This window comes from Convolutriloba macropyga, chromosome 6 (assembly GCF_964194025.1).
Source record: "Convolutriloba macropyga chromosome 6, txConMacr16.3, whole genome shotgun sequence".
Lineage (NCBI taxonomy): Eukaryota > Metazoa > Xenacoelomorpha > Acoela > Convolutidae > Convolutriloba > Convolutriloba macropyga.
This window is the reverse complement of record NC_134473.1, coordinates 21050602-21064479: the sequence shown is the minus strand read 5'-3', so window position 1 is coordinate 21064479 and position 13878 is coordinate 21050602. Positions and strand designations below refer to the sequence as shown.

Here is a 13878-nt window from a genome sequence, read left to right as displayed (position 1 = left end):
GACTGGAATTATCAGAATTCCAGTAGATAGCGCGATGGACTTCTGATCCAGATATCGCGGGTTCCAATCCTGCGGAAGAGGATACAAATCACTTTTTAGTACATAATGAAGAAAAAGAAAAATTTTTAAACTTGATACATCGGAACAGTGTTACGAATTTTCAACTCACCAACAGATGAAAAACAAATAATTAATCTTCGCTCGCTTAATTATTAGAGGAGCAGCGCAAAAAAAGGAGAAAATAGCAGATGCCCTAAAACAGGATTGAGAATACATAATAAAAGTCTTTGATGAAATAAAATATCAGCAAAAACGTTTCATAATTAGAGTCCTCGTAGCGCAGTGGATAGCGTGCTGGACTCCTAATCCAGAGGTCGAGGGTTCGAATCCCGCAGAGGATGAAACAAAGTTCTGTTTGGTACAAAAAGAAGGCCAAAATCAAAAAACTTCAATCTGGATACATCGTAATTCTCTCAACAGCTTTTTATCTCACAAAGTTGAAAAAAAAATTAACATTTATTCACTCCATTAATACAGCAGTACCACATAAAGTTTAGACAAAAATAAAAGCCCTAAGATAGGATTGAGAATGCAAGATAACTGTGTTTGATGAAAAGGAGAAAAGGCCAGCAAAAAATGCGTCCTAATGCAAGTCATAGTAGTGCGGTGCATAGCGCTTAGGACCTCTAAGCAAGAAGTCGAGGTTTCAATTCCCTCCGAGGCGGATCAAAAGAGCTTTTGGCACACAATTAATTCAAAATGACAAAATTTCGGACTGGAATTATCAGAATTCCAGTAGATAGCGCGATGGACTTCTGATCCAGATATCGCGGGTTCAAATCCTGCGGAAGAGGATACAAATCACTTTTTAGTACATAATGAAGCAAAGGAAAAAACATTAAACTTGATACATCGGAATTGTGTTACGAATTTTCAACTCACCAACAAAGAATAAAAACAAAAAAATTACCTTTGTTCGCTTCATTATTAGAGGAGCAGCGCAAAAATAGAGAAAATAACAGATGCCCTAAAACAGGATTGAGAAAACATAATAAGTCTTTGATGAAATAAAAGATATGCAAAAAACGTTCCCTAATTAGAGTCCTCGTAGCGCAGTGGATAGCGGGCTGGACTTCTAATCCAGAGGTCGCGGGTTTGAATCTCGCCGAGGATGAAACAAAGTTCATTTTGGTACACAAAGAAGGCGAAATCAAAAAAATTCAATCTGGATACATCGTAATTCTCTCAACAAATTTTTATCTCACAAAGATGAAAAACAAAAAATTAACATTTATTCACTCCATTAATACAGCAGTACCACATAAAGTTCAGAAAATAACAAAAGCGCTGAGATAGGATTGAGAATACAAGATAACCTTGTTTGATGAAAAGGGGAAGAGGTCAGCAAAAAACGCGTCCTTGCTCAAGTCCTAGTAGCGCGCTGTATAGCGCTCAGGACCTCTACGCAAGAAATCGAGGATTCAATTCCCTTTGATGAGGATAGAAAAAACTTATGGCACACAATTATTTCAAAATAACAAAAATTCAGACTGAAATTATCAGAATTCCAGTGGAAAGCGCGATGGACTTCTGATCCAGATGTCGCGGGTTCGAATCCTGCGGAAGAGGATACAAATCACTTTTTAGTACATAATGAAGCAATAGAAAAATTTTTAAATTCGATACATCGGAATTGTGTTACGAATTTTCAACTCATCAACAAAGATGAAAAACAAATAATTAATCTTCGCTCGCTTCCTTATTAGAGGAGCAGCGCAAAAAAGGAGAAAATAACAGATGCTATAAAACAGGATTGAGAATACATAAAAAAAGTCTTTGATGAAAAAAAAGATCAGCAAAAAACGTTCCCTAATTCGAGTACTGGTAGCGCAGTGGATAGCGGGCTGGACTTCTAATACAATGCTTGCGGGTTCGAGTCCCGCCGAGGATGAAACAAAGTTCTTTTTGGTACACAAAGAAGGCCAAAATCAGAAAACTTCACTCTGGATACATCGTAATTCTCTCAACAAATTTTTATCTCACAAAGATGAAAAACAAATAATTAACATTTATTCACTCCATTAATACAGCAGTCCCACATAAAGTTCAGACAAAAACAAAAGCCCTAAGATAGGATTGAGAATGCAAGATAACTGTGTTTGATGAAAAGGAGAAAAGGCCAGCAAAAAATGCGTCCTAATGCAAGTCCTAATAGAGCAGTGCATAGCACTCAGGACCTCTACGCAAGAAGTCGAGGTTTCAATTCCCTCCGAGGCGCATCAAAAGAACTTTTGGCACACAATTAATTCAAAATGACAAAATTTCGGACTGGAATTATCAGAATTCCAGTAGATAGCGCGATGGACGTCTAATCCAGATATCGCGGGTTCGAATCCTGCGGAAGAGGATACAAATCAGTTTTTAGTACATAATGAAGCAAAGGAAAAAACATTAAACTTGATACATCGGAATTGTGTGACGAATTTTCAACTCACCAACAAAGAATTAAAACAAAAAAATTACCTTTGTTCGCTTCATTATTAGAGGAGCAGCGCAAAAAAAGAGAAAATAACAGATGCCCTAAAACAGGAATGAGAATACAAAATAAAAGTCTTTGATGAAATAAAAGATAAGCAAAAAACGTTCCCAAATTAGAGTCCTCGTAGCGCAGTGGATAGCGGGCTGGACTTCTAATCCAGAGGTCGGGGGTTCGAATCCGGCAGCGGATGAAAAGTTCTTTTGGGTACAAAAAGAAGGCCAAAATCAAAAAACTTCAATCTGGATACATGGTAATTCTCTCAACAAATTTTTATCTCACAAAGTTGAAAAAAAAATAACATTTATTCACTCCATTAATACAGCAGTACCACAAAGTTCAGACAAAAACAAAAGCCCTAAGATAGGATTGAGAATGCAAGATAACTGTGTTTGATGAAACGGAGAAAAGGTCAGCAAAAAATGCGTCCTAATGCAAGTCATAGTAGTGCAGTGTATAGCGCTTAGGACCTCTAAGCAAGAAGTCGAGGTTTCAATTCCCTCCGAGGAGGATCAAAGAAACTTTTGGCACACAATCCTATATATCAAATGCAAGACAGTTTATAAAGCACCGTGTTTAACGAATGGCGAAAATGTTTAAGAGGCCTCTGAAGAGCATGTTTAGGAGCTATCGAAGAGCATGTTTAAGAGCCGTTGAGCAGCATGGTTAAGAGGGCAGATTGTGAGAGGTCAATGACCAAAAAAATTAATCTCGTAAAACGTCAATGTCCAAAAAAAGCGCAGACTGCAAAAGAGTCATTGACCTAAATGCAAAAAGTCATTGACCTAAATGCAAAAAGATTCAATTACTGATAACCCGGCTGCCAAAAGGTTTACGCGCCGCAAAAAAAAACAGGAATGCAAGAAAAGTCATTAACCAAAAAATGTCAATTAGAAATAGATCCAAAAAGAGGGTATTGCTATTTTTGACCTTTCAATGATTTCATGTTATTCCGTTGACAATATGCTGGTTGTCAGCATATGAGGTTAAAATGCTCTATTTAAATGCTCTCAAACAAAGTTTGTAGCAATTATATTAGTCCTGTTGGTCTTTTCATGCGATTTTTTCTTGACCGATTATTTTTGACCCATTTGACTTTTTGTCCTTAAAAACGGGATAAACAGGTAGCGCTCACCAGGCGTTAAGTTTCTTTGAAGTCTTTAGTTTCTGAACACAAATTGTTGCGATGCTTTAATCGAATCTGTGTACGCAAAATGTATGTGTGACCGATATGATATTTTTGAAGAATCTTCATTTGTTTTTGGTTTTGCTTGATCTCTGTCTCTTGAAATTTTTTAAACTGAAGTTTAATTAACTGCATCATTTTGTTGCCAGGTTTTTTCTAGATCAAACGAAGAGTTAGCCTGCGAAAAGAATTGATTCTTTTTTTCTTTTGTAATCTCGAAGGAGGATCTTTTCTGTCTTTTTTTTCCTTTTGTGCTCCTTCTTTCTCTCCTTTTCTCTCTTTTTTTTCATTTCTCTTGTTTTATTTATCTTTGTTTTCTTTCTGTTTTTTCTCTTTCTTTTCTATCTTTTGTTCTGTCTTTCTGCTTTTCTGTTGCTTTTCTCTCTTCCTCTTCTGACGTACTGTTCTGTCTTTTGTCTTTTTTTGTCTGTTCTTTTTTGCCTTTCTTTTCTCTTTCGCTTTGCTTTTTCGTTTATTCCTTTTCTCTGTCCTTTCTGTCTTCTTTCTTTTGATTTTCTCTTTTTGTTCGCTTCTCTTTCATTTGAATTTTTTCTGTCTTCGTTCTATTTCCTTTCTTTTCTCCTTTCTGTTTTTTTCTCGTCCTTTTCTCTTTCTTTTCTGTATTTCTATTGTGTTTTTCTTTTCTCTGTCTTTTTTCCGGTCTTGTTTTGCCTTTCGTTTATCTCATTTTTTAAAATTTTGTTCCTCTCTTTTGTTTCTGTCTTTAGTTTGCGCCTCTCTCTCTCTCTCTCCTTTTCTCTCTTGCTTTTCCGTCTTTCCTTTCAGTAATTCTTTCCTGTCTTCTTTTTCGTTTGTCTTTTTCTTTTCTGTTCTTTTGCCTTTCTTTTTGCTCATTCCTTTTTTCTCTTTCGTTACTGTCTTTATTTTTTCATTCTCTTTTCTTTTTAATAGCCGCACAGCGATAGCCGGGGCTATTTTTAGCCTTCTCTCGGTTTTTTATTTCGTCAGGATTTTCGTTACGACCATATGACGTCACAACCACCTCAAATCTGCTTTTTGTTCATTCGTGTATATAATTTCAACTGAAATGCGTGCGTGGCGTCATTTTTCGCTCTTAGTGGAGCGGGTTTTTTTCGTTCAATCGCTGTGATTAAATTTTTGGTCACACTTGACTTATCCCACTCCCAAAAATGACTTCCTCACTTTGAATTAACTTTTTATTACCTTAAGTCAAAGAGATAAGGTAAAATGGGTGTGTGTCACTCTAAATTAAGGTTATTTGAGATCAGCTTATACAGGCAGCAAAATTTTATCAAGATTTTTAATCAACATATAACATATCAGCCTTGAATGAAAAGACGATTTTTTTGGTCTGTTCTTTTAACTGTTTTTTTAGACTGCAGATCTACGAAGCTATTGCGGGTTTTTCTGGCAATCTGCCAGCTATGTTTGTTTACTTACTCTTACTTTTTTGTATTTCGTTTTTGTCTTTCCTCTATTTCTTTTTTGGTTTTTTCCTGCCTTTCTTTGTTCGCATTCCTGCCTCTGTCGTTTCTCTATATTTTCTCGTTTTTTTCCTTTTTCCGTTCTGTTTTTTTTTCTCTCGCTTTTCTCTATCTTTTCTGTCTGTCGTTTCTCTCTTGCTTTTCTGTCTTTCTTTTCTCTCTTTTCTCAAGCGTTTCGTTCTCTTTTCTCCCTTGCCTTTCACTTTCCTTCTTCCCAATTCTGTCTCTTTCTTATACCTCTTTCTCTTGTTCTTTTTTATTTCCTCATTTTTTTTCTTTCTCTTCCGTCTTTCCTTTCTAGATTTTTTTATCTATATCTTTCATCTTGTTTTTCTCTTTTTCTCTCCTGCTTTTGTCTCTTACTTCTCTCTTGCTTTTCTCCTTTCTTTTTTGATTTTCCCTCTTTTGTCTCTTTCTTTTCTGTCCTTCGTTTCTTTCTTTTCTCTCGTCCTTTTCTGTCCAGCTTTTTTTCTCTACTGTTTCTCTGTTTCTCTCGCTTTGCTCTGTATTTTCTGTCTTTTTTTTCTCTCTTGCTTTTCTCTTTCCTTTTTCTCTTGCTTTCCTCTCTTTCCTGTTTCCCAATTATGTGTGTTTTCTATCTTTCTCTTACCTCTTTCTCTTGTTCTTTGCTCTTCCTTTCTTACCTCATTTGTTTCACTTATTTCCTTTCTGCCTTTTTTACTTCTATCTTCCGTCTCTTGTTTTTCTCTTTTACACCTGCTTTTTTCTCTTATTTCTTTCGTGCTTTTCTTTTTTCTTTTTTACTTCTCTCTTTTGTCTCTTTCTTTTCTGTCTTTCATTTCTCTTTCTTTTCTCTCTCTTTTGTGTTCATCCTCTTTTTTCTTGACTGTTTCTCTCTCTTTTATCTCTGGCTTTTCTTTTTTTACGTTTGCATTTCGTTTCTCTTTCCTTTTTATGTCTTTTCTCCTTTTCGTCCTTTCTCTCTACTTTGTCTTTTTTTTCTGTTTTTTCTCTCCTTTTCTCTCTTGCTTTTCTCTTTCCTTTTTCTCTTGCTTTTCTCTCGTTCCTTTTTCTCAATTCTGTGTGTTTTTTGTCTTTCTTTTACCTCTTTCTCTTGTTCATTGCTCTTCCTTTTTTTCTCATGTTTCTCTTCCCTTTCCTTTCGACCTTATTTACTTCTATCTTTCATCTCTTGTTTTTTTCTTTTTCTCTCTTGCTTTTCTCCTTCTTTTTTTACTTCTCTCTTTTGTCTCATTCTTTCGTTCTCTCTTTCCTGTATTTATTTTCTCTCTTGCTTTTTCTTTTTTCTCTTGCTCTTCTCTCTTTCATATCCTTTCCGTCTTTCGTCTCTTTCTTCCTGTTTTTCTCTCTTTTCTGCTTTTATTTTCTCTCTTATTTCTTTCATTTTTGCTGTTCGTCTGTTCTGCCTCTTTTCTGTATTGTTTATTTTGTATTTTATAGGTCTTTTTTCCTTTTCTCTTGTTTTTTTTCTGCTGTTCTTTTTCTCAATCTTTTTCCTTTCGTTCCCCTCTCATTTCTCTTTAGTTTGTCATTCTTTGCTGTTTCCGTTCTGTTTTCCTTTTCTCTTGCTTTGCTCTCTTTTCTGCTTTTCTTTTCTGGTTTCTTCTTTCTGTTCTTTTCTTCTGCCTCTTTTTTCTGATCCTTTGTCTTTCTCTTTTGTTGTTCTCTTCTCTTTGTTCTCTATAATCTCTTTTTTCTGTTCTTTTCTGCCTTTATACTCTATGTTTTCTCTTACTTTTTCTCTTTTTGTTTTCTGCCTTTCGTTTTGCTCTTCTGCGTTTGTTTTTTTTCTGTATTTTCTGCCATTCATTTTTCTCAACCTTTGTCTCTCTTTTGTTTCTCCTCAGCTTCTCTTTATATCTTGCTTGCTTTTCCGTCCTTTTTGTCTTCCTTTTCTCTTTCTTCTCTGTCTTTTGTTTCTGTCTTTCTTTTCTCTAATTTCTTTCTGTTTGTCTTTTCTGACTCTTTTCGTTTCTTTTGTTTTTCTGTTCTGTCTCTCTAATCTCTTCTGTTCTTTTCAGTCTGCCTTGCTTTTCTTCTGTCTCTTTTTCTCTTACTTTTTTGTATTTCGTTTTTGTCTTTCCTCTATTTCTTTTCTCTTTTTTGGGTTTTTTCCTGCCTTTCTTTGTTCGCATTCGTTTTCTCGCCTTCCTGCCTCTGTAGTTTCTGTATATTTTCTCTTTCTTTCCTTTTTCCTTTCTGTTTTTTCTCTCGCTTTTCTCTATCTTTTCTGTCTTTCGTTTCTCTCTTGCTTTTCTGTCTTTCTTTTCTCTCTTTTCTCAAGCTTTTCGTTCTCTTTTTTCCCTTGCCTTCCACTTTCATTTTTCCCAATTCTGTCTCTTTCTAATACCTCTTTCTCTTGTTCTTTTTTTACTTCCTCATTTTTTTTCTTTCTCTTCCGTCTTTCCTTTCTAGATTTTTTAATCTATATCTTTCATGTTGTTTTTCTCTTTTCCTCTCCCGCTTTTGTCTCTTACTTCTCTCTTGCTTTTCTCTTTTCTTTTTTGCTTTTCCCTCTTTTGTCTCTTTCTTTTCTGTCCTTCGTTTCTCTTTCTTTTCTCTCTTTCGCTTCTCTTTCTTTTCTCTCGTCTTTTTCTGTCCAGCTTTTTTTCTCTACTGTTTCTCTGTTTCTCTCGCTTTGCTCTGTATTTTCTGTCTTTTTTTCTCTCTTGCTTTTCTCTTTACTTTTTCTCTAGCTTTTCTCTCGTTCCTTTTTCTCAATTCTGTGTGTTTTTTATCTTTCTTTTACCTCTTTCTCTTGTTCATTGCTCTTCCTTTTTTCTCATTTGTTTCTCTTCTTTCCTTTCTGCCTTTTTTTACTTCTATCTTCCGTCTCTTGTTTTTCTCTTCTTCTCTCTTGCTTTTCTCCTTCTTTTTTTACTTCTCTCTTTTGTCGCATTCTTTGCTGTCCTTCATTTCTCTCTTTCTTTTCTCTCCCTTTTCTGTCCATCATTTTTTTTCTTTACTGTTTCCCTTTTTTCTGTTGCTTTTCTTTTTTTCCGTTTATTTTTCTTTTCTCTCTTTCATTTGTCGTTTATGTCTTTTCTCTTTTTCGTCTATTCTCTCTATTTTGTCTTTTTTTCTTCATTTTTTCTCTCCTTTTTGCTCTTGCTTTTTTTCTCTTTTTTTCTGTCTCTCTTTTGTCTTCTGTCTCTTTTCTTTTTTTTGTTTATTTCTTTTCACATTCCTTTCTGTGTTTCCTTTTTTGTCTTTTTCCCCTCCATATCTCTTTTTACGCTCCTCAAACATGCAGCCTAACGTATTAAGTGCGTTACGCTACGCCACCATGTAGAAGTTCGCTATCTGTACTATTCTTAGCGCTCCCTAAATATGCAAATTATCCAAGCCCAAAAAATTGAACATAAAATTGTTGGTACTTGGGGGTAATATACTAAATCAAACACATCGGTAACGTAACGTAATGCCTATGAGCGTTGAACGAGTGGCATATGTTCCAGCCCGACGTGGTACGAGAAAAAATGAATTTTAAAACTTCTATTTTTTAAAATGATCTTGTTATGCTTTAGCGGGCCTGCTAGTTAATTCAAAATGACAAAATTTCGGACTGCAATTATCAGAATTCCAGTAGATAGCGCGATGGACTTCTGATCCAGATATCGCGGGTTCAAATCCTGCGGAAGAGGATACAAATCACTTTTTAGTACATAATGAAGCAAAGGAAAAAACTTTAAACTAGACACATCGGAATTGTGTTACGAAATTTCAACTCGCCAACAAAGAATAAAAACAAAAAAAACCTTCGTTTGCTTCATTACTAGAGGAGCAGCGCAAAAAAATGAGAAAATAACAGAAGCCCTAAAACAGGATTGACAATACTTAACAAAAGTCTTTGATGAAAAAAAAAGATCAGCAAAAAACGTTCCCTAATTCAAGTCCTCGTAGCGTAGTGGATAGCGCGCTGGACTTCTAATCCAGAGGTCGCGGGTTAGAATCTCGCCGAGGATGAAAACAATCTCTTTTGGTACAGAAAGAAAGCAAAATCAGAAAACTTCAATCTGGATACATCGTAATTCTTTCAACTGATTTTTATCTCACAAAGATGAAAATTAAAAAATTAAAATTTGTTCGCTCCATTAATACAGCAGTACCACATAAAGTTCAGACAATAACAAAAGCCCAAAAATAGGATTGAGAATACAAGATAACCGTGTTTGATGAAAAGGAAAAAAAGGTAAGCAAACAACGCGTCCTAATGCAAGTCCCAGTCGCGCTCAGGAGCTCTACGCAAGAAGTCGAGGTTTCAATTCCCTCCAAGGAGGATAGAAAGAACTTTTGGCACACAATTATTTCAAAATGACAAAATTTCATACTGGAATTATCAGAATTCCAGTGGATAGCGCGATGGACTTCTGATCCAGATATCGCGAGTTCGAATCCTGCGGAAGAAGATACAAATCATTTTTTAGTACATAATGAAGCAAAGGAAAAAACTTTAAACTTGACACATCGGAATTGTGTTACGAATTTTCAACTCACCAACAAAAAAAACAAAAAAATAACTTTCGTTCGCTTCATTATTAGAGGAGCAGCGCAAAAAATGAGAAAATAACAGATGCCCTAAAACAGGATTGACAATACTTAACAAAAGTCTTTGATGAAATAAAAGATCAGCAAAAAACGTTCCCTAATTCAAGTCCTCGTAGCGTAGTGGATAGCGCGCTGGACTTCTAATCCAGAGGTCGCGGGTTCGAATCTCGCCGAGGATGAAAAAAAGCTCTTTTGGTACAGAAAGAAAGCAAAATCAGAAAACTTCAATCTGGATACATCGTAATTCTTTCAACTGATTTTTATCTCACAAAGATGAAAAACAAAAAATTAAAATTTGTTCACTCCATTAATACAGCAGTACCACATAAAGTTCAGACAATAACAAAAGCCCAAAAATAGGATTGAGAATACAAGATAACCGTGTTTGATAAAAAGGAAAAAAGGTAAGCAAACAACGCGTCCTAATGCAAGTCCCAGTAGCGCTCAGGAGCTCTACGCAAGAATTCGAGGTTTCAATTCCCTCCAAGGAGGATAGAAGGCACTTTTGGCGCACAATTATTTCAAAATGACAAAATTTCAGGCTGGAATTATCAGAATTCCAGTGGATAGCGCGATGAACTACTGATCCAGATATAGCGAGTTCGAATCCTGCGGAAGAGGATACAAATCACTTTTTAGTACATAATGAAGCAAAAGAAAAAACTTTAAACTTTATACATCGGAATTGCATTACGAATTTTCAACTCAGCAACAAAGATCAAAAACAAAAAATTAACCTTCGTTGGCTTCATTATTAGAGGAGCAGCGCAAAAAAATGAGAAAATAACAGATGCCCTAAAATAGGATTGACAATACTTAACAAAAGTCTTTGATGAAATAAAAGATCAGCAAAAAACGTTCCAGAATTCAAATCCTCGCAGCGCAGTGGATAGCGCGCTGACCTTCTAATCCAGAGGTCGCGGGTTCGAATCCCGCCGAGGATGCAACAAAGCTCTTTTTGGTACAGAAAGAAATCAAAATCAGAAAACTTCAATCTGGATACATCGTAATTCTTTCAACTTATTTTTATCTCACAAAGATGAAAAATAAAAAATTAAAATTTGTTCACTCCATTAATACAGCAGTACCACAAGTTCAGACAATAACAAAAGCCCAAAAATAGGATTGAGAATACAAGATAACCGTGTCTGATGAAAAGGAGAAAAGGCTAGCAAAAAACGCGTCCGAATGCAAGTCCTAGTAGCGCAGTGCATATCGCTCAGGACCTCTAAACAAGAAGTCGAGGTTTCAATTCCCTCCGAGGAGGATAGAACGAACTTTTGGCACACGATTATTTCAAAATGACAAAATTTCGGACTGGAATTATCAGAATTCCAGTGCATAGCGCGATTGACTTCTGATCCAGATGTCGCGGGTCCGAATCCTGCGGAAGAAGGTACAAATCACTTCTTAGTACATAATGAATCAAAGGAAAAACAATTTAAACTTGGTACATCGGAGTTGTGATACGAGATTTCAACTCACCAACAAAGATGAAAAACAAAAAATTAACCTTCGTTCGCTTCATTATTAGAAAAGCAGCGCAAAAAATTGAGAAAATAACAGATGCCCTAAAACAAGATTGAAAATACATAATAAGTCTTTGATGAAATAAAAGATCAGCAAAAAACGTTCCCTAACTCCAGTCCTCGTAGCGGAGTGGATAGCGCGCTAGACTTCTAATCCAGAGGTCGCGGGTTCGAATCCAGCGGAGGATGCAACAAAGTTCTTTTTGGTATACAAAGAAGGCAAAATCAGAAAACTTCAATCTGGATACGCCGTAATTCTCTCAACAAATTTTTATCTTACAAAGATGAAAAACAAAAAATTAACTTTTATTCACTCCATTAATACAGCAGTACCACAAACAGTTCAGACAATAACAAAAACCCTAAAAAAGGATTGAGAATGCAAGATAACTGTGTTTGATGAAAAGGAGAAAAGGCCAGCAAAAAATGCGTCCTAATGCAAGTCATAGTAGTGCAGTGCATAGCGCTTAGGACCTCTAAGCAAGAAGTCCAGGTTTCAATTCCCTCCGAGGAGGATCAAAAGAACTTTTTGCACACAATTAATTCAAAATGACAAAATTTCGGACTGGAATTATCAGAATTCCAGTAGATAGCGCGATGGGCTTCTGATCCAGATGTCGCGGGTTCCAATCCTGCGGAAGAGGACTTAAACCACTTTTTAGTACATAATAAGCAAAGGAAAAGAAATTTTAAACTTGATACACCGGAATTGTGATACGAATTTTCAACTCACCAACAAAGATGAAAAACAAAAAATTAACCTTCGTTCACTTCATAAATAGAACATCAGCGCAAAAAAATGAGAAAAAAAACAGATGCCCTAAAACAGGATTGAAAATACATAAGAAAAGTCTTTGATGAAATAAAAGATCAGCAAAAAACGTTCCCTAACTCCAGTCCTCGTAGCGGAGTGGATAGCGCGCTAGACTTCTAATCCAGAGGTCGCGGGTTCGAATCCAGCGGAGGATGCAACAAAGTTCTTTTTGGTATACAAAGAAGGCAAAATCAGAAAACTTCAATCTGGATACGCCGTAATTCTCTCAACAAATTTTTATCTTACAAAGATGAAAAACAAAAAATTAACTTTTATTCACTCCATTAATACAGCAGTACCACAAACAGTTCAGACAATAACAAAAACCCTAAAAAAGGATTGAGAATGCAAGATAACTGTGTTTGATGAAAAGGAGAAAAGGCCAGCAAAAAATGCGTCCTAATGCAAGTCATAGTAGTGCAGTGCATAGCGCTTAGGACCTCTAAGCAAGAAGTCCAGGTTTCAATTCCCTCCGAGGAGGATCAAAAGAACTTTTTGCACACAATTAATTCAAAATGACAAAATTTCGGACTGGAATTATCAGAATTCCAGTAGATAGCGCGATGGGCTTCTGATCCAGATGTCGCGGGTTCCAATCCTGCGGAAGAGGACTTAAACCACTTTTTAGTACATAATAAGCAAAGGAAAAGAAATTTTAAACTTGATACACCGGAATTGTGATACGAATTTTCAACTCACCAACAAAGATGAAAAACAAAAAATTAACCTTCGTTCACTTCATAAATAGAACATCAGCGCAAAAAAATGAGAAAAAAAACAGATGCCCTAAAACAGGATTGAAAATACATAAGAAAAGTCTTTGATGAAAAAAAGATCAGCAAAAAACGTTCCCCAATTGGAGTCCTCGTAGCGCAGTGGATAGCGGGCTGGTCTTCTAATCCAGAGGTCGCGGGTTTGAATCTCGCCGAGGATGAAACAAAGTTCTTTTTGGTACACAAAGAAGGCAAAATCAAAAAAATTCAATCTGGATACATCGTAATTCTCTCAACAAATTTTTATCTCACAAAGATGAAAAACAAAAAATTAACATTTATTCACTCAATTAATACAGCAGTACCACATAAAGTTCAGACAATAACAAAAGCGCTAAGATAGGATTGAGAATACAAGATAACCTTGTTTGATGAAAAGGGGAAGAGGTCAGCAAAAAACGCGTCCTTGCGCAAGTCCTAGTAGCGCACTGCATAGCGCTCAGGACCTCTACGCAAGACGTCGAGGTTTCAATTCCCGCCGAGGAGGATAGAAAGTACATTTGGCACACAATTATTTCAAAATGACAGAACTTCAGACTGGAATTATAAGAATTCCAGTGGATAGCGCGATGGACTTCTGATCCAGATGTCGCGGGTTCGAATCCTGCGGAAGAGGATACAAATATCTTTTTAGTACATAATGAAGCAAAGGAAAAAAATTTAAACTTGGTACATCGGAGTCGTGATACGAAATCTCAACTCACCAACAAAGATGTAAAACAAAAAATTAACCTTCGTTCGCTTCATTATTAGAAAAGCAGCGCAAAAAATTGAGAAAATAACAGATGTCCTAAAACAAGATTGAAAATACATAATAAGTCTTTGATGAAATAAAAGATCAGCAAAAATCGTTCCCTAATTCGAGTCCTCGTAGCGCAGTGGATAGCGCGCTGGACTTCTAATCCGGAGGTCGCGGGTTCGAATCCCGCCGAGGATGAAACAAAGTTCTTTTTGGTACAAAAAGAAGGCAAAATCAGAAAACTTCAATCTGGATAGGTCGTAATTCTCTCAACAAATTTTTATCTCACAAAGATGGAAAACAAA

General features: G+C 36.0%; 1 protein-coding gene and 7 non-coding genes across 10 annotated transcripts in view; 7 read left to right on the top strand and 1 right to left on the bottom strand.

Moving 5' to 3' along the window:
- The window catches only part of LOC142341565 (dynein axonemal heavy chain 7-like), a 193840-nt gene that overhangs the window by 88349 nt on the left and 91613 nt on the right, over nucleotides 1–13878 (bottom strand). The window lies entirely within an intron of this gene.
- Trnar-ccu (transfer RNA arginine (anticodon CCU)) lies at nucleotides 329–401 on the top strand. Its single transcript has one exon. It is a non-coding gene; the product is annotated as a tRNA-Arg (tRNA).
- Nucleotides 1102–1174, top strand: Trnar-ucu (transfer RNA arginine (anticodon UCU)). The gene has a single exon. It is a non-coding gene; the product is annotated as a tRNA-Arg (tRNA).
- On the top strand, nucleotides 9064–9136 carry Trnar-ucu (transfer RNA arginine (anticodon UCU)). The gene has a single exon. It is a non-coding gene; the product is annotated as a tRNA-Arg (tRNA).
- Trnar-ucu (transfer RNA arginine (anticodon UCU)) lies at nucleotides 9825–9897 on the top strand. Its single transcript has one exon. It is a non-coding gene; the product is annotated as a tRNA-Arg (tRNA).
- On the top strand, nucleotides 10590–10662 carry Trnar-ucu (transfer RNA arginine (anticodon UCU)). Its single transcript has one exon. It is a non-coding gene; the product is annotated as a tRNA-Arg (tRNA).
- On the top strand, nucleotides 12923–12995 carry Trnar-ucu (transfer RNA arginine (anticodon UCU)). Its single transcript has one exon. It is a non-coding gene; the product is annotated as a tRNA-Arg (tRNA).
- On the top strand, nucleotides 13699–13771 carry Trnar-ucu (transfer RNA arginine (anticodon UCU)). Its single transcript has one exon. It is a non-coding gene; the product is annotated as a tRNA-Arg (tRNA).